This window comes from Mobula hypostoma, chromosome 13 (genome assembly GCF_963921235.1).
Source record: "Mobula hypostoma chromosome 13, sMobHyp1.1, whole genome shotgun sequence".
NCBI lineage: Eukaryota > Metazoa > Chordata > Chondrichthyes > Myliobatiformes > Myliobatidae > Mobula > Mobula hypostoma.
This window is the reverse complement of record NC_086109.1, coordinates 83,382,433-83,401,307: the sequence shown is the minus strand read 5'-3', so window position 1 is coordinate 83,401,307 and position 18,875 is coordinate 83,382,433. Positions and strand designations below refer to the sequence as shown.

At 41.9% G+C, this 18,875-nt stretch overlaps 1 long non-coding RNA gene across 1 annotated transcript; it reads left to right on the top strand.

Moving 5' to 3' along the window:
* Nucleotides 1-317: 317 nt before the first annotated feature.
* On the top strand, nucleotides 318-8,149 carry LOC134355992 (uncharacterized). The gene is made up of 3 exons (XR_010020249.1): nucleotides 318-356; nucleotides 5,327-5,401; nucleotides 8,000-8,149. It is a non-coding gene; the product is annotated as an uncharacterized LOC134355992 (long non-coding RNA).
* The last annotated feature ends 10,726 nt before the right edge of the window (nucleotides 8,150-18,875 follow it).

Below are 18,875 nucleotides of genomic sequence, written 5' to 3'. Positions count from 1 at the left end.
TTAAAGTTATTTGTTTTATTTAAATAATTTTATTTTTCATATCATGGTCTGGAGGCTTCCCAAGTATTTTTCTAAATTTTCATCTGCCTCTGTAGAAAGTTGCAGTGAGAATTCACCCAATATTTCCCTTCTTATCACTTTGCTAAGTGTATTGCTGATAACATAGAAAACAAAATATTCATTGGATCTATGAAGACTGTGTACTGCATGTGAGTGAGATAATACAAATAAAGCTAAGACATTTATTCTGCCTAGTGAATTCAGCAGTCACCTAGCAACCAGTAATGTAAACATGGCCCATTCCAAGGCTCGGAGCTCACCTTGATCAGAAGTTCGTGGATATTTGGCAGTCTAGAGTAAGTAATTCATCACATTTTTTCAAACCTCACGGAATAAATTTTGTTCCTTTGCGATTCTGTTCAAGCTGGTTCAAACTATGAACTAACTGACCTAAACTTAATCCATAGACTGTGCTGTCTACAAAGTAGTCATGGGAAGAACATTGAATTTAAGTTGCATATCCATCTTAGCACCGACTCAGAAGCTTGTGGGTTTAAGACCTGGGATGAGAGCTGAAAACCCCGACTGCTATTCTAGTGTTGTGCATGGGAGAAGGCTGCACTTTCCAGGGTGCCCCATTTCCCATGAAATGCTAAATCAAGGTTTCTGAGGCAATACCTCAAAAAGGAGGCATTCATCATTAAGGACCCCCATCACCTAGGATATGCCCCCTTCTCATTGCTCCTATCAGGGAGGAGGGATAAGAGCCTGAAGGCACACACTCAGTGTTTTTGAAATAGCTTCTTCCTCTCCGCTATCAGATTTCTGAACAGACAGTGAATCAACCCATGAACATTACCTCACAATTTTTTTTGCTCTCTTTTTGCACAACTTTTTAAACTTTATATATATACAGTATATTGCATATATAAGTATATATTAAATATATATTATATTTATGTGTGTGTGTGTGAGAGAGGGGAGATAGATATATATTTCTCATCATAAATTTATAGTTTTTTATGTATTGCACTGTACTGCTGAAACAAAACAACAAATTTCATGCCATATGCCAATGATATTAAATCTGATTTTGATTCTGATTCTGATTCAGCTGTCAAAAGATCACACAGCATGACGGTTCAATGCAAGGGTTCTGACCAACATTTACTCCAAAACCAACATCATTAAAACAGGTTGCCAAGTTATTACCTCACTGCTATCTGTGGGACTTTGGCATGTGAAAATTGGCTTTTGTATTTCATCAATGTCAAATATTCAAATGTGTTTAATTAGGTGTAAAGCACTTTGGGATTTACTGAGGCCATGAAAGAACCCATATAAGTCTAAGTTCTTTCATTATAACTGGCATGGGAATAAGAAGAGGAAAACTATCCTGGGTTTGGAAGCGGATAGGGCAGGTGATGTTGTCCAGGGGTCCTATTTCTGATAACTATCCAATTGCTCTTATTAATGAGTCTGTGTGTTTGTGCACTGCATGTAGACAATTAGAATTGACTGTAATGTTTGTGACTGTTGAATAACATCACAACCCATGAAAAATGGGATCTTGGCTCAGGCATCAGCGGGCAGCTAGGATTGGTGCAACTGCAAACCAGCCGAGAGTCACCACCTTCTGCAGAAGGAGGGGGAGTGATTGTAAAGCAGAGCCCAAGGCCTTGCACTGAGTATAAATGAGGTTTTCCAAGTGGCAGCTATTGATTTGCATTGGCTCCCTTAATTCTGTATCACCCAGATTTGCAATATGCAAAACTCTTACTGTGATGTCCCTATAAATTCTCGTGAGAAAGAAAGTCTGGAAATAAAGATCCCATCTGGCACCTTCATGGGACTTTGAGCCAGAGCTGAAACAATGCCAAATGGGTCTGTTCAGCAAAGAATGAGTTCATGCAAATGAGGCTGGGTAGACATACAGAATGCCGTTGATTGGCTGGCAAGTACTGTAAAACCCACAATAGAGGCCCGGTTTCACACAGTCACCAGAGTCCCTTATTGTTCTACTCTGAAACTGCTGCTGTGATGAGGGGAATCACACAGTGACAGTGACAAAACTAAAGATCCACAATAAAAATATTAAATTAACATTTATTTAACAGTGACGTTGAATTTAAAGGCAGGAATTTATCTCTCACTTGTCCATTTTAATGTAATTTCTTATTTTGTTTCACTTTGTTTGAGCGCACAGACCCTGGTTGGATGAAATTCACGACACACATGGGCCTTTCAGTTCATTAATGCTTAATTGAATTGATCTGGTTGAGTACGAGACTCCCTTGTTTGCATTTTATAACTGGCAGTCTAGCTGAATGAATTGTTTGTATGTGTGGTACAGGATTGCAATGCCACCAGCGGGCACACCAGATACCATGGTTACGGTACAGCGACTGTGCCAGCTTGGTGACATCATTTTTAGTACTGGCGCCTACCGTTGCTGGGAGACTAAGAGCCAGGCTATGAAACCATTTTTTTTTTCTTTGCATTAAAATAAAGCTATATACATAGCTTAGAGTAGGTACAGAATGTCACATAGATGCCAGGCAAAAGCAACTGATAGACAGACTTGAGATTTAGTCTGTCACCATCCGCTCAATAAAACAGGGCTGTTATGACTATGCTGCTTTTGACGACCCAATGCTCTCCAGCTGAAATCCATTTACATTCACTGAATATGAATTTGATTCAAAACACATTCACTGTATCTTTCCACCTTCGCACCCTCCCACCGCCCCGACTACTTGTCATTAGCAGGCACACCCAGCAGTCTAATTGTGATGCTAGAGGCAGAAGAAGATCTGTAATTGGCCTCAGCATCCTTCAGATGTTACTTAGCACTGTTCTAAAATCATTGTTTGAGAATAGATATGGGCATCAAATGATAAAAAGGGCAGGACTGGTATTACGCACGACGGATGCACAACCGTTAATACTTGTCCACGCTTAACACTTAAAAGATGGCCACAAGACACCCATCGAACTATCCTTCAGACTTGTTCAGTATTTTTAGAATAGATAGATAGATCTGCCCATTATGCCTCTGGGTTTTAGGGCAGCAATGAAGGTCCTCTGTGGTGTTCTTCACGGCTCCCTTCATCATGTCAGTAGCTCCCTCTTCATTTTCACTATATCAATCATGCAAATCTCAGCTGGAGACTCAGGAATACCATCACATTCAGATGTAGAAGGCTGTTTCCGTAACAATTTTGTTTTACCAGTCCCAGAAGTTAGCCCTGAGCTGAACCCCACCCCCCGCAAACCTGGAGGACCAGTGAATCACTATTAGTCTGGCATCTACCCTTAGACCTATTTGGACTGGGTGACCCTACCAAGAGCCAAAGCACAAAGCTTCCAACCCCTTTGACAATGTTCTGGTCCTCTTGAAAGTATATTTTTAGAAGCAAAGTGGAAAAATGAATAACACAGAGAGGATTTTCACCCTGCACAAATACTGTAGTTCCTAGCGGTTAACTTGACTGCATGATGTGTCACTGTATTGCCATGGTAGTGTTGCTATAAAAGGCAAACAGTGAAGAATTTTCTCACTATAACAGTCTCCTCATCTTGACCAAGAACACAGCAGGTGCTGGTGCTGACAGTACCGAGCAAAAGTCTTAGGCACATATATATATAGCTAGTTTGCTTGAGACTGTTGCACAGTGCTGTATTGGCCAACGTGGAGCGGAAAGCGAGTCTGGAAATCTGGTGGGAGCAAATGATGCTGGGAATGGTGAGGGAGAGTTGTGAGAGAGGTGGCAGAGATGGAGTGCCAGGTGTGGCACGAGTGCTGACACATCCAGCCATAAGATACCAGGGAAGGTAATTTTATTCCAAGCAATTAATTTATTGATCATTACAGAATGCCTCTCTGGTGCTTTCCACTCCCTCCACTTTCCCTTCCATTTTTCCCAACTGATTCCCCTCTCCCTGTCCCCTTCCTGCTTTCAGTCCACAATAGAGACCCATATCAGAATCAGGTTTATCATCACTCACATATGGCATGAAATTTGTTTCTTTTTTTGCGGCAGCAGTACAGTGCATTTCATAAAATTACTGCAGTACTGTGGAAATGTCTTAGGCACCCGAGCTAGAATATTTTTAAGTATTTGACAGTAGTGTCTGAATTTTTATTTACCATTTCAGTCTACTTTTGCCGCTGCCTACTCAGCCTTTAGAAAATCGAGTGGCTGCTCAGCTCCTGGCATACCCTCAGGTGTCTGTCTTCACCTGGGACCCGCCAGGTGATTTATCATCAATATCTTCACTCAGTGTTTCTACTTGGAGCAGGGCCCATTGGGTCTGAAGTCAAAGTAAATTTATCATCAAAATACGTATATGTCACCAACTACTACTGTGAAATTCATTTTTCTTGCGGGCATTCACAGGAAAATAAAGATGTACAACAGAACATTTGAAAACTATACATAAAGAAAGACCAATAAACAGGCAATATGCAAACAAAAATAAATACATCAATAAATGATACTGAGAACACAAGTTCTAGAGTCCTTGAAAATCAGTCTATAGGTTGTGGAAGCAGTTCAGAGTTAAGGTGAACTAAGTTATCGACACTAGTACAGGAGTCCGATGGTTAAGTGTAATAACTGCTCCTGAACCTGGTGATGTGGGGCCCAAGGCTCCTGTACCTCCTTCCTGATGGTGGTCGTGAGAAAAATCATGGTCTGGATGGTGGGAGTCCTTGATGATGGATGCTGCTTTCTTGTGGCAGTATTCCTTGTAAATGTGCTCAATGGCGGGGAGGCCTTTGCCTGTGATGGACTGGACTGTATCCACGACTTTCTGTAAACTTTTCCTTCCCTGGACATTGCTGTTTCCATTACCGGGTCGTGAAACCAGCCAGGATAATCTCCAATGTGCATCTACAAAAGCTGTAGAATCTGTAGCAACATCTATAAAAGGAGCTGAGGACACCACTAAGCCTTCTGCAGCTACTAATAACTGGGACTCCAACCTGGGGTCCGATCTTGTACAATCAAAACACTGCAGATTCAGGAGCAGAAACAATGTTGGAAATATTCAGCAGGTGAGACAGCATCGTGGAAGGAGAAACAGTTAAATTTTCAGGTTGGAGATAGAAGGTCTTCCCCCTGAAACATGAACTCAGATTCTTTTTCCGCAGATGCTGCCTGAGCGTATCCAACACTTTCCATTTCTACATCTGGGGCCTTAGTTTTCCATGCATTTGTTTGATGTTAAACAGACTAAAATGACTAATAAAAGATCTTGTACAGTATGTATTTTTTAATCTGCTGAGTTTGCTTTAATTCTTTGCTATTGTTTCCCTTTACAGCAATGATCAAACCAGCAACTAAGATGAAGAAGTCATTTCTCAGCAACGCTGGTTACACAGGTCAATAAATGCAGGGTAATTTTCAAATTTGTATAAGGTGTTACATTTGATTTTTCACTCTGAACTGCTCAAGGAGAGCACATTAAGGTCAGAGTAGAACCAAAGTCAAAGTAAAATTATTATCAGAGTACATTTATTATATGTCACCGTATACTACCTTGAGATTCATTTTTAGCAAGCATTCACAGAATTCATGAAAAACTATACATAAACAAGACTGACAACCGGGGTGCAAAGGACAAATTGTGTAAATAAAAAATAATACTGAGGCATGAGTTGTAGAGCCCTTGAAACTGAGTCTACAGGTCGTGGAGTCAGTTCAGTACTGAGGTGAGTGAAGTTATCCACACTGGTTCAGGAGCCTGATGATTGTAGGGTCATAACTGTTCTTGAACCCGGTGGTGTGGGACCTCAGGATCCTGTACCTCTGGCCTGCTGGTGGGAGCAAGAAGAAAGCATGGTTTGAATGGTAGCCGTCCTTGATAATGGAACAAACACGCACACAATTTTTTTACAAAAATGTAACAGGCTATTTACATAACAATAGCACAAGATACAGACATTCAGTATTTACAAGACAGTGAGTACACTCAGATTAAAACATGGTCACTACCACCTATAAAACAGTCAATTCCCCGTGGGGCCCACCACTCCTGGAAGTCCCCCAATGTACCCATTGTGACCACGTGCTCCCTCTCCAAGGACGCCGGGCACAAATGTATGCTCAGTAAAGGGCCAGACAGACCACCTTCCCACAGTGTGACTCTCCCTCAGTACCACCCCTTTATTTAAATTACAAAACTACAGAAGTTTATTTACATGACTATCATATTTAAGGCATCCATTAGTCTTGTGAGACCATGGATCTGCACCTGGAAAGTCTTCACTCTCCACTTCAGTCTTCAGTCTTCACTTTTAAATGGAAGACCAGCAGTTGCCCATGCTGCAAGTCTCCCCTCTCCATGACACTGATGTTGTCCAAGGGAAGGACAAAGGCCAATACAGCTTGGCACCATTGTTGTCACAGAGCACTGTGTGGTTAAGTGCCTTGCTCAAGGAACACGCTGCCTCGGCTGGGGCTCGAACTCACAACCTTCAGATTGCTAGTCCAATGCCTTAACCACTTGGCCACATGCCCACACATGACTATCATATAATTTACAGATATTCAGTATTTACATGACAGTGATCACTCTCTGGTTATAATATGAATACTACCATCTATTAAACAGTTAATACCCTGGGGGTTCACTGCTCCTGGAAGTCCTCCAGTGTACCCTTTGCAACTGCATGCTTCCTCTCCAAGGACAGCTGGGCACGGGTGTATCCTTGGAAAAGGGATAGGCAGTCAGCCCGGGCAGAAGCCCTACACTTTCCGCCACCTAGACCTGTGAATGGTCATCTTGGCCAGGCCCAGCAGCAAGCCCACCAGGAGATCCTCCTCACGACCCGCGCACCCCCCCTTCCATTTTGGTGCCCAGGGCTAAGGAACATGGGGCTAAAATGCGTATGTACAATGTGACACAGATCTTCAAAGTCATCCCTTTCATTATCTTCACCTGGATAAAGATAATATCGGAGAATATAGAAATCAGCAGGTGCTGGAACACTGAAATAAAAGTAGGAAATTTTGTAAATGCTCCGAGGTTTAGCGCCCATCTATAGAAAAAGAGAGAAACAGAGCTAAAGGGTAGAAGTTTCAGCTTGGTGGCCTTTCATCAAACCTGCAGGATGTTAGAGGTGAGGAGATTTTAAACACTCACCCCTCCAGGGAAAATGGAGAGGGAAAGAACAAGGGGGAAAGCTCCATAGTGGAGTATAAGGCATTAAGAAGGAATTAAGTAACAAACAAATGATAACATAAAGGGAAAAGGAGGCTCTGAGGTCAGGTTATGTATATTTATGTCTCATAGTCTATCCCTATTGAGTTGGATCTATTGGGCAAGGGCAAGAAATGTTGGCTTTGCCAGCAAACCTAAACCCCATGAAATAAATAAGAAATAAGCTGGACTATTGTCAGTATACACTCAATGGCCACTTTATTAGGTACTTCCTGTATCTAATAAAATGGCACTGGGTGCACGGTCGTGATCTTCTGCTGCTGTTGCCCAACTGCTTCAGGGCTTGATGTGTTGCGCATTCGGACATGCTTTTCTGCACACCATTGTTGTATCCCGTGGTTATTTGAGTTATGGTCACCTCCCTGTCAGTTGGAATCAGTCTGGCCATTCTCCTCCGACCTCTCTTATGAACAGAGCATTTTCACTCACAGAGCTGCCACTCAGCATTTTGATTTCTGCACCACCCTCTGTAGACTCTAGAGACAGTTGTGCATGAAAATCCCAGGAGATCAGCAGTTCCTGAGATACTCAACCTACCCCATCTGGCACCAATGATCAATGTCACTTAAATCACATTTCTTCCCATTCCAATGTTTGGTCTGAACAAGAACTGAACCTTTTCACCATGTCAGCATGTTTTTATGCATTGCATTGCCGTCACATGATTGGCTGATTAAATACTTGCATGAATGAGCAGGTGTACAAGTGTAAGCTAATAAAGTGGCACTGCATAGACTTAACTATTGATCAAGAGAAAGTGTTTAAATTGCAGATTTGAGGAACCATCTTCAAAGTACATGGAATGAGGATTTCCATAAAGCTGTGATTCGGGACAATTTTTCCTTGATTGTCACACAGCTTCGGATATCGGCAGTGTTCTACAGACTGCTACGGGAAAAGGGGATTCTATCTGACCCACAAATCCGAATAATACAGGTACGGAAGGGAACAAAAATGGCTCTGGTCCTGAACTTGACGTCTGGGCTTGAAAAGGCGTAGTCACTCAGGATTCTTGGAACACAGTGGCATGAGTTGACATTAGTGGAGAATGGGATCAGGCTTAACTAGGACATTTCTCCCAGTTAAATCAGCTAGCTATGAACACTTACTGTAGAGGCTCACAGATAAAGGGTTGTAACTTGGCTGAAGCACTTGGTAGTTGCATGTACCTACGGAAAGTTTATTTATAGACACAGCACGGTAACAGGCCCTTCCACCCCACCAAGCCCAATTATACCCATGTGACCGATTAACCTACTAACCCGTACATACGTCTTTGGAACGTGAGAGAAAACCAGAGCATCCCGATAAAACCCATGCAGTCGTGGGGAAAATGTGCAAACTCCTTACAGACAGTGACAGAACTGAACCTGGGTCGCTTGCCCTGTAATAGCATTACACTAACCGCTAGGCTACAGTGCCGTCCCCTAAAATGAAATTATGAGAACACTCAGTCCTCTTTTTATTGTCATTTAGAAAAGCATACATGCATTAAGAAATGATACAATGTTTCTCCGGAGTGATATCACAGAAAACAGGACAAACCAAAGACTAACACTAACAGAACCTCATAATTATAACATTTAGTTATAGCAGTGCAAAGCAATACCATAATTTGATGAAGAACAAACCATGGGCATGGTAAATAAAGTCTCAAAAGTCCCCGAGTCGATCGACTCTCGAGTCCCCGATAGCAGGCGGCAAAGGGAGAAACTCCCTGCCATAAATCTCCAGGCACCATCAACTTGCCGATGCCTTGGAAGCAGCCGATCACAGCCGACACTGAGTCCATCCGTCCGAAAACTTCGAGCCTCCGACCAGCCCCTCCGATACAGCCTCCCGAGCGCCATCCTCTGTCGAGCGCCGTCGACCTCTCCCCGGCCACTGAAACACGCAAAGCTGAGGATTCGGGGCCTTCAGCTCCGGAGATTCCGGTTACCACACAGTAGCAGCGGCAGCGAAGCGGGCATTTCAGAATTTTTCCAGATGTTCCTCCGTGCTCTCATGTCTGTCTCCATCAAATCAGAATTGTGCACCATGAGAGTGGGAACTAAAGGAACAATAACTGAAAGGGCGTTTCATTTTGCATTTGCTCCTTTATTCAAATATGATTTTAGTTCTGATTTGTTTTTTTGTTTTGTTTTCTTAGATCTTACATTCTATTGTATCCTTTATACTTGCAGAGGGAAGGCAGCCAAGAGTATAAAGTTGCCAAATTGCTCTCGCTGTTGGAGGATGAAGGATGTTGGGTCTTGGAGCCATTTTCTGAGGTGCTGAAAGAGACGGGCTATGTTGAATTGGCTAAAGCCTTAAATAATGCAGCATTAACAAGGAGCCTAGGTAAAGGGAAATAATGAAAATTAAATTGGTTAATTTACATGTGAAATAAAATATGACTTTTGCCTTATAATTCCTTTCCCATTGTAGGCCTAGGACATTCTGTTTAATAGCCCTTTGCGCATCTACTTTATCACTTCCTTTACCACAATCCATTAACGCTCCTTCTTACACCCAGGTTAAAATTTTTCTGTGTCCATCTTCAGGCCCAGAATCAACATGAAGTAAATTGTGGATATTCTAACCGTTAGGCCCAACCCCAACCTGAAACTGGCCTCAGCAATCTGAGCTAGTTACGTCTTGCCTCTCACACTCCCATAGACCGTTATTATTTATTTATTTATTTATTGCGGTACAGTGTGGAATAGGATATTCCGGCCTTTTGTGCCACTTTTCCAGCAATCCCCCAATTTAATCCAAGCCTAATCATGGGCAATTTACAAGGACCAATTAACCTACCAACCGTACGTCTTTGGACTGTGGGAGGAAACCAGAGCACCCGGAGGAAACCCACGCTGTCACAGGGAGAACATACAATCTTCTTACAGGCAGCGGCAGGAATTGAACCCTGTTGCCTGTACTGTAAAGCATTGTGCTAATCACTATGCTACCATGCCACCCTTCTCTATTCAAAAATGTGGCTGCTCTCAAATATGTGCCAAGAAGTGGGCATAATACTGTGACAGGTCCTAGGGAGAGTACATAATACTGTAGCATTTGATAATCCTACCCTGGGATATAGACTCTGATTGTCTGCACTGTCTATGCCTCCCATTATTTTATATAGACCAGCCCTCAGCTTCTGACATTTCGGAAAACGTGATGCAAGTTTGTCTAATCTCTCCTTTTAGCTAATACTGTTCAATCTACGTGATGTCCTAGCGAACCTCTTCTGTACCTTATCCAGAGCCTTCACATCCTTCCTGTAATGTAGCAACCTGAACTAAACACAATACTCCACAATACTGATCGAACTAGAATTTTTTTGCAGCTTCAACATGACTTTCTGAATTTCTACTCAGTGCCCTAACCTATGAAGGCAAGTATGCCATATGACTTCTTTACCACCCTATCTACTTGAGTGGCAACTTCGAGGGAGCTATGGCCAGGTCCAGACCTGCTGGTTGGACAATTAAACTCCAGTCCAGTGAGACTGGAAGGCAGGGTGTCAGGAATGTTGGCTCAACTCGGGCTAATTTTGTTTGCTCTCCTGTGATGTTCACTCCTCTCTCTACACGGTGCTGAGGCAGTGAGACTGCTCCGGCTGCTACGCGCTTCATGTCTGCGAGCTTCGCAGTAACTTGCCCACTATATGATGAACTGAGACCTAGGCTTTGGGCCTACTCTGTTTGCTCTGGTGATTTGGGTTCATGGACTCAATTTGGTTTGGAATGCTGTTGCTTGCTTCTATTGTTTGCATGATTTGTGCTTTTTTTTTCTCTTTCTCTGTGCACTGGGCGTTGGTCTTTCTTTTTTTAATTGAGTTATTTCGGGTTTCTTGCTTTGTGGCTGTCTGTAAGCAGGCAAACCTTAAGGTTGTTTAATTTGTCCATTATTTGATAATAAATGTACTTTAATCTTGATCTTGACTTGCACCGAAGATCCTTCTATATATCAATGCTCATTAGGGTCCTGCCATTTTCTGTATACTTTCCACTTTCACACAATGCTACACCTCACACTTGTCCAATGCATTAAACGCCGCTGACTATTTCTCCAATCATATTTGTGACTGATCTTGTTGAAGTGAATTTCAGGGTTGTACATGGTGACACATACGTACTTTGTTAATAAAATTTACTTTGAGCTTTGATCTATATCCTGCTATATAATTTTACAACTTTCCTCACCGTCCATTTTCATGTTGACTGCAAACTTAACTAAACAGCCGACCTACATTTTTATCCAAATCATTTACATGTATTACAAACAAAGGAGGTCACAGCACTGATCGTTGTGGAACACCATTAGTCACAGATCTTGGTTCAGTTTAATACTCGCCGTTCAAATTCAAGTTTAGTATCATTCAACCATACGTGAATATAGCCAAATGAAACAACGTTCCTCTGGGGTCAAGCAAGGTGCAAAACATACAAGGCATAATGCAGTACCAGACACAACACAGTACGTTCAAGATAGCAAGTAAACATACAATCACACAAAAAAATTATAGCCCAAGACCTTGAGTGACAAATCCTGCAAATTGATGGTGCTGTTCCTAGCAGCCGCAGACAAACACACACACATGCAAGCAGTGCAGCTCGTCCACCAATTTTGTCTTCCAGTTTTGAATCCAATCTACCAAGTCCCAAATACCTTAATCCTTTGCATCAGTTTACCATGAGGGACCTTACTGAATGCTTTACTATACATCCACTGATCTCACCCTTCCATCATCATGTAGTGTAGTGGTTAGCATAATGCTGGGGTTCCCAACCTGGGTCCATGGACTCCTCAGTTAATGGTAGGGGTCCATGGTATAAAATGGTTGGGAACCTCTGGCATAATGCTATTACAGCACGAGTGACCTGGGTTCAATTCTGCTACTGTCTGTAAGGAGTTTATACGTTTTCTCGATGACCGCGTGGGTTTCCGGCAGGTGCTCTGCTTTCCTCCCATCTTTCAAAGACGTAAAGGTTAGTAGGTTAGCTTATCACATGGGTGTAATTAGGCATCATGGGCTCATTAGGTCAGAAGGGGTTGTAACCGTTCTGTATATCTAAATTTAAAAAATCTTCTCCTTTAAAAAACTCACTCAGATTTGTCATACATGACTTCCCCATCTCAAGGATTTGTTCTGGAGTCTCTTGAATCAAAGCTGCCGAAGTTCTTTGGACTTCAGAGTGCAGTCTAGCTAACTGCAGGCCAAGGACGGTTTCCCCACCAAGCTGCATGTACACACCTAAACAAAGCATTACAACAGGAATTCTGCAGATGCTGGAAATTCAAGCAACATACATCAAAGTTGCTGGTGAACGCAGCAGGCCAGGCAGCATCTATAGGAAGAGGCGCAGTCGACGTTTCAGGCCGAGACCCTTCGTCAGGACTAACTAAGCATTAATTTGTTTCTTTTATATGATATGAACAAGTAATCCCTGCATTACTGGGGTTTGTATTCATAGCAAATGGTCAATATCACAAATTTTCCATAAAGCAAAACTCTGCCAACACTAAAAATGCAACTTGAAAAATTTAACTTTTCTGTTAATTTATTTACTTTTTTTCGTGTGTGTCATACTCTACCAGAGCCTCGGCGACCACTTTTTCAAGTGGTTGTCTTGGAGGAAAGATTCTGTGAGTGGTCCCCCACATCCTTCTCACAGCGCAGATTTTTTTTTTACGAGGACGAGTTGCGAGCTCGACACTCAGCCCAGCACGGATGGAAAACATGCCCGGAGCGGCCCGACTGGGTTCGAACTCGGGAACCTTCGCTCCGGAGTCCGGCGCTGATGTCACTGCGCCACCAGCCGGCAATTTATTTACTTATTTTCTCATAAATTCCATGAATGTGAATTTTATTCCAAACCTTAGAATGTTAGGTAGTGATCTGTGAATTCTGTAAGAGCAAATTTCTATCACCTGAACAGATGTCGGTATTGATAGAAATATGAGAATATTCTTTCAAACTGATCTTTAAAGAAACAAAAGAATTTGGTAAAGTCCAATATAAAATTTCATTGGACTGGGATGGCCCTGTTAGTAGCACAGAATGTGGAAGCCCCAGGGTTAGAAGATTGATGTGATTTTCTTACCCCAGGTTGCAAATGCAGGGATACAAGTGCTGTCAATGTGGCCTTTAGGGCTTTTACAGGGCATGCCTAGAACACACACACACACAAAAAACACCGAAGGAACTCAGCAGGTCAGACAACATCTATTGAAATGAATAACAGAGTATGTTGGCAATAAAACCTATTTCATCAGAGGCCCTGTAAGCAGGTTTTTAAAAATTATTTTTATTTAGAGACATAGCATGATAACAGGCCCTTCTGGCCCAATGAGCCCACACTGCCCAATTGCACCCATGTGACCAATTAACCTATGAACTCCCTGTGTTGAAATCCACTTGCCATTCCTCAGCCCACTTCCCTAACTGATCAAGATTCCCTTGTAATCTATGATACCCTCCTGCATTGTCAAGACCACCTCCTAATTTTGTGTCATCTGCAAACTTACTGATCAAACCTTGTCAATTCACATCCAAGTTAGTTTATTTTATTTGGAGATTCAATGTGGAGTAGGCCCTTCCGGCCCTTCGAGCCACACCGCCCTGCAACCCCCAATTTAACCCTTGCCTAATCACAGGATCCCTACTAGCCTATCCGGTGTGTCTTTGGACTGTGGGAGGAAACCAGAGGACCCGGAGTAAACACATGCATTCCATGGGGAGGATGTAACGTACAGACTCCTTATTACAGGTGACACTGGAATTGAACCCTGAACTCTGTAATTGCGCCACACTAACTGCTCTGCTCTGAGGCACTCCTTGGGTATAATTAACAAAAAACATAGGCCCCCCCATGCCAAATCTTGCAACATACCACTAGACACCTGCCTCCATTCTGTTTGTTCTCTGAATCTTGTGCATATAGCAATAAATTTGACTTGACAGTATGTAAATTGGCTGTAATATTCCTACATTGCAATAGAAACCACATCAACAACCATTGTTGAATGTTCCGAGGTTGTCAAAACTAAGTTCACTTCCAAACAAATCTGAATCTGAATTCAAACTTGGTAGAATCTAGAAGTTATTTTTTATACTTTAATACACAAATTAAAACATTTGATTCCCATCTTTCTTCATCTTAATGTCTCACCAGTGAAATATAAGTTGCAAATTAAATTGAGGCAGCTAAAATGTTACACCACAGGCTCACGTTGAAGGAGTGCTGAGCTGACCACCTCAGCTAATGCCTCACATCCAAATAGTCTTTAGAATGACTTTCATTTTGTCTTTTGATTTGGTTGAGCATATGATAAAAATGCTTCTACTTGGAAGGCTGTGGGCCCATTAAGTTTTGCAGATTATACAAGACACTTCACAAAAAGACTGTGCAAAACAAGACATTAGTGAAAAAATACTCAATTAGATGAATCCATGGTAGTGCAAGAGAAAGACCACAATGTTCTGTTGCTGAGGCAGGATTAGGATCGTGCAGGTCAGTTCAAGAACCTGCTGGACGTTCTGGAAAGCACATATGGTTGCCTATGACCCTGATGGTGTGGGACTTCAGGTTTCTATACCTCATGCCTAACTGTAGCAGCAAGAAAAAGGCTTGACCAGGATGGCAGGAATCCTTGACGATAGATCCCACTTTCTTGATGCAGCATCTTATTTGGATGCCATCAGGATGGGGAAAGTCCTACACAAAACAGACTGGGCTATGATCACTCCTCTCTGCAGCTTCCTGCATTCCTGTGCATTGGAAATGCTGTACCAGGCTATGATATAGTAACCAGCTAGGATACTTTCAATAAAGCACCTCTAGAGGTTTGTTAGATAATTTGGTGGCATGCCACATCTCCCTAAGCTTCTGAGAAAGCAAAGGCACATGATTGTATCTCTGTGCTGGGCTCAGGGCAGCTCATTCGAGATGTTAAGGCCCAGAAATTTGAAGTTGCTAACTCTCCCCATTTCCGACCCACCAGTGAAAGCGGTGGTCTCTTAACTTCCCCTTTCAAAGTCAATGATTCAGTTTTGTTGACGATAAACACGACCTTATTATTAAAACACCATCCAGCCAGGTGCTCCATCTCATCTCTGTACTCTCATTCATCACCACCCATGATTCAATCAACAGCAGTGGTGTCATCGCCATCAGTGAATTTAAATAGATGGCAATAGAACCGTGCAAGTTCCCATAACCACATTATGATGGTGACTAAGTATTTATAATCGTATTGATTGGGTTATTAATATCAATTAGAACAAGCTGCCCAATCTGATAATGACAGAAGGTTATGTTACATGTATGATTAGCAGTACCACCATATTTTTGGCAAGTGGTATTTACTCTGGGTGGCTGGGCACTTTTCGAAGTGGTAACATCATTAACTAATAGAAGCATAACCAGCAGGCTACGAAACAGGAGATAGCAGCAGCCCACGTCCCAGCTTGAATTGGGTAATTCAATAAAATCACAGCTGAACAAGTCCACCCGTTCACTCATCCCCCTGAATTCCCTATTGCCGAAAGATCTATCTTGAATGTACTCAAACACTGAATATTCACAACCATTTGAAGTAGGGATGTCCAAAGATTTACAGTTCTCAGTAAAGACATTTTCCTCATGTCAGCATTAAATAGCCAAATACTTACCCTGAAGTGATGTGTCTTACTTGTAGATTTAACATCCTGAGGAAACATTCTCTCCACATCCCTCTTATATCCTTGCATATCTCAATGACACTACCTCTCCTTCTTCTAAGCCCCGTCTTCTAGTAGTGTTTATTCCAGAAATCAATCCTGTTAATTGGCTCCAATGAAATCATGGATAGTTTGAAAAATTGCCATCAGGGTTCTTGGAGGTGTGAAGAGCACAGTAACAACTTTTTTTTGACTGTAAGTTATAGTGGAAATGAAGAGGTGGGGGGGGGAGGGAAGTTCTAAAATCTGAAGCTGAACTAAAGGACGATGTCTTGAGTGTTACTTTTAATATAGTAAAGTTAAGGCAGTAAAGAAACAGGATGATGAGATTTGTAAAATTATATTTGTTTTTTTTAGAGCTGGGGGAATAAGAAAGACAAGCTTATTGACTTTATTAGTATGAATGTAGAACACTATATCTCCCAAAACACTGAATGGGTAATGAATCAGTGAATGGAATTATGTAAGGAGATACAGGAGCCATTTTGTACACAGCAAGGTGCTCTGTACAGCAATGAAGTAAATGATCAATTAATCTGTTTTTGATAGTTTACTGTGGGAGGCATATTACTCAGAATATATCCCTGCTCTTTGTTGCATAATTTACTGGCAATGCTAATATCCACCTAATCACCGGAATCAGAGTTGTTGGATTTCAGGCAAAAAAATAGTGTTCTGTTACTGTAGCACTCTCTCCACACTTCAGGGGTGTATCAGCCTAGATTATCTCAAATCCTTAACGTGTGCTTAAAATCAATACATTGCTTGAAGAATGCAAATTCCAATAAGTGAAAAAAAGAATTCCTAAAGACGGTAGGATTAAACAAAGGATTGCAGCACATGACATAATCATGTAGCAGCAACTCAATGCATAAAAGTATGCGGGCATGGTCAAGAGGTTCAGTTGTTGTTCAAACATCAGAATAGGGAAGAAATGTGATCTAAGTGACTTTGGCCTTGGAATGATTACTCATGCCAGACAGGTGATTTGAGTATCTCAGAAACTGCTGATCTCCTGGGATGTTTTTGCACAAATGTCTCTAGAGTTTACAGAGGATGGTGGAGAAACAAAAAGCACAAATCATCCAGTGTGTGGAAGTTCTGTAGGCGAAATCACCTTGTTAATGAGAGAGGTCAGAGGAGAATGCACACATTGTCGAACCTTGAAGTGGATGGGCTACAGCAGGATATACCTAATGAAGTGGCCACAGATCGTATTTCTTATCACATTCATTTTAATTCTGGTTACATATTTTGTCTACTTCCATAGCCACAGAAGATTATAATCGTCTACTGTTGAACTGGCTAGGCATCATTTCAAAGACTTACGCTTGCATGAGTTCACAGAGAAACGGGATAATGGTATTAAGAGAGACAAGCTTTGGAAACAAGTACAAACACTTGAACAAGAGCTACAGAAGGGCTACATGGAGGAGGCACTCACTCTCAAAAGAGCCCTGGGAGACATGAAGAGAGAGTACTTACTACGGTAAAAGGACTTCATAGTACAACGATGGAATCTCAAGAAAGAGAAAGCGTTAACGATTCAGATCTGAGACCCTTATTTGGCACCAGGAAAAATAGAGAATGAGTTAGTTTTAAGTTGCAAAGGAAGTTGCAAATGGAACAACTTACAACAACCAGTTAACCTACCAACCGGTACGCCTTTGCACTATGGGAGGAAACCACAGCACCCGGAGGAAACTGACACAATCACAGGGAGAACATACAAACTCTTTACAATTTTCAGTCGTGGGAATTGAACCCGGGTTGCCTGCACTATAAAGCATTGAGCTAACCACTGCACTTCCAAGCCACACAAAACTTTTCCCAATCACACTCCCAATGCAACCTATTTGCCTGTGGCCTCCTGTGTCATTACAATGACACCCATTGCAAATCTGAGAACTGATGCTTCAATCACCATCAGGTCAGGTCATGACCTTCTACTCCTGATTATGAACCCTTTAACTTTAAGTAATTCACTCTTACTTTCTTCTTGTTTGAGAACTACCCATTTTTGTCCATCATCCACGTGAGATTTTGGCTTGGTTTTTTTATTTCATATTGGTGTAGTCCAGCCATGCTCATCAATCCTGCTATTAGTACAGTCAAAGTTGCATAATTTAATCCAGTTACCATAATACATTTGGTCCACTCTATCGCTGATAATCCCTTTGTCCATTCCATCCCTCCTTCACCTTCTCCATTTACTCTCTTTCCCAGTTCTGATGATGGGTCTCAAACCTGGACAGTTAACTGTTCCTCTCTCCACAGGTGCTGCCTGACTTGATGAGTATTCCCAGCTTTTTCTGTTTTTAGTTCAGATCTCTAGCATCTGCAGTTCTTTATTTTTTGATTTGCATATTAAAATTCTGGTGAAGGTACCCACAGAATCAAAATGTAAGTATGGTTGTATATCTCTACAACCAGTTCAAATTTATAAAATCAGGTACGATATTTATTGAACTTCTATAACAATTTCATCAGCAAGGCAGTTTAAATGGTTTCAGCAGGGACTGAAGGGCCTGGTTCGGTGCTGTACTTCTCTTCTCTCTCGTAAAAACATGTCTCATTCAGGATCTAACCCTACAATGCAAGAGGAAGGAGAAGGAGAAGGTGGGGTGGTAGAAGGTCGATAAGGGAGGATTTGTAGAGACGAGAGAGGTGTGGGGAAGAAAGGAAAAGTGTTTGACAATACTAATTGATTCATAATAACCTTTAGGTTACAGGATTTGGAAAATGAGTTGGCCTTCATGGAAAGGGAGAGAGATGTTGCCAGAAAAGAGCAAAAGGTGGCACTGCTGAAGAAAGAATCACTTCTGAAGGAGAACAAGGAACTTCTGAAAATATTAAGACACTTGCGCCAAACCTTAGAACATCATGAAAGCAAATGGAATGGGGCAGCCCCAACTCATCAGACACTGTTATATTACAATCC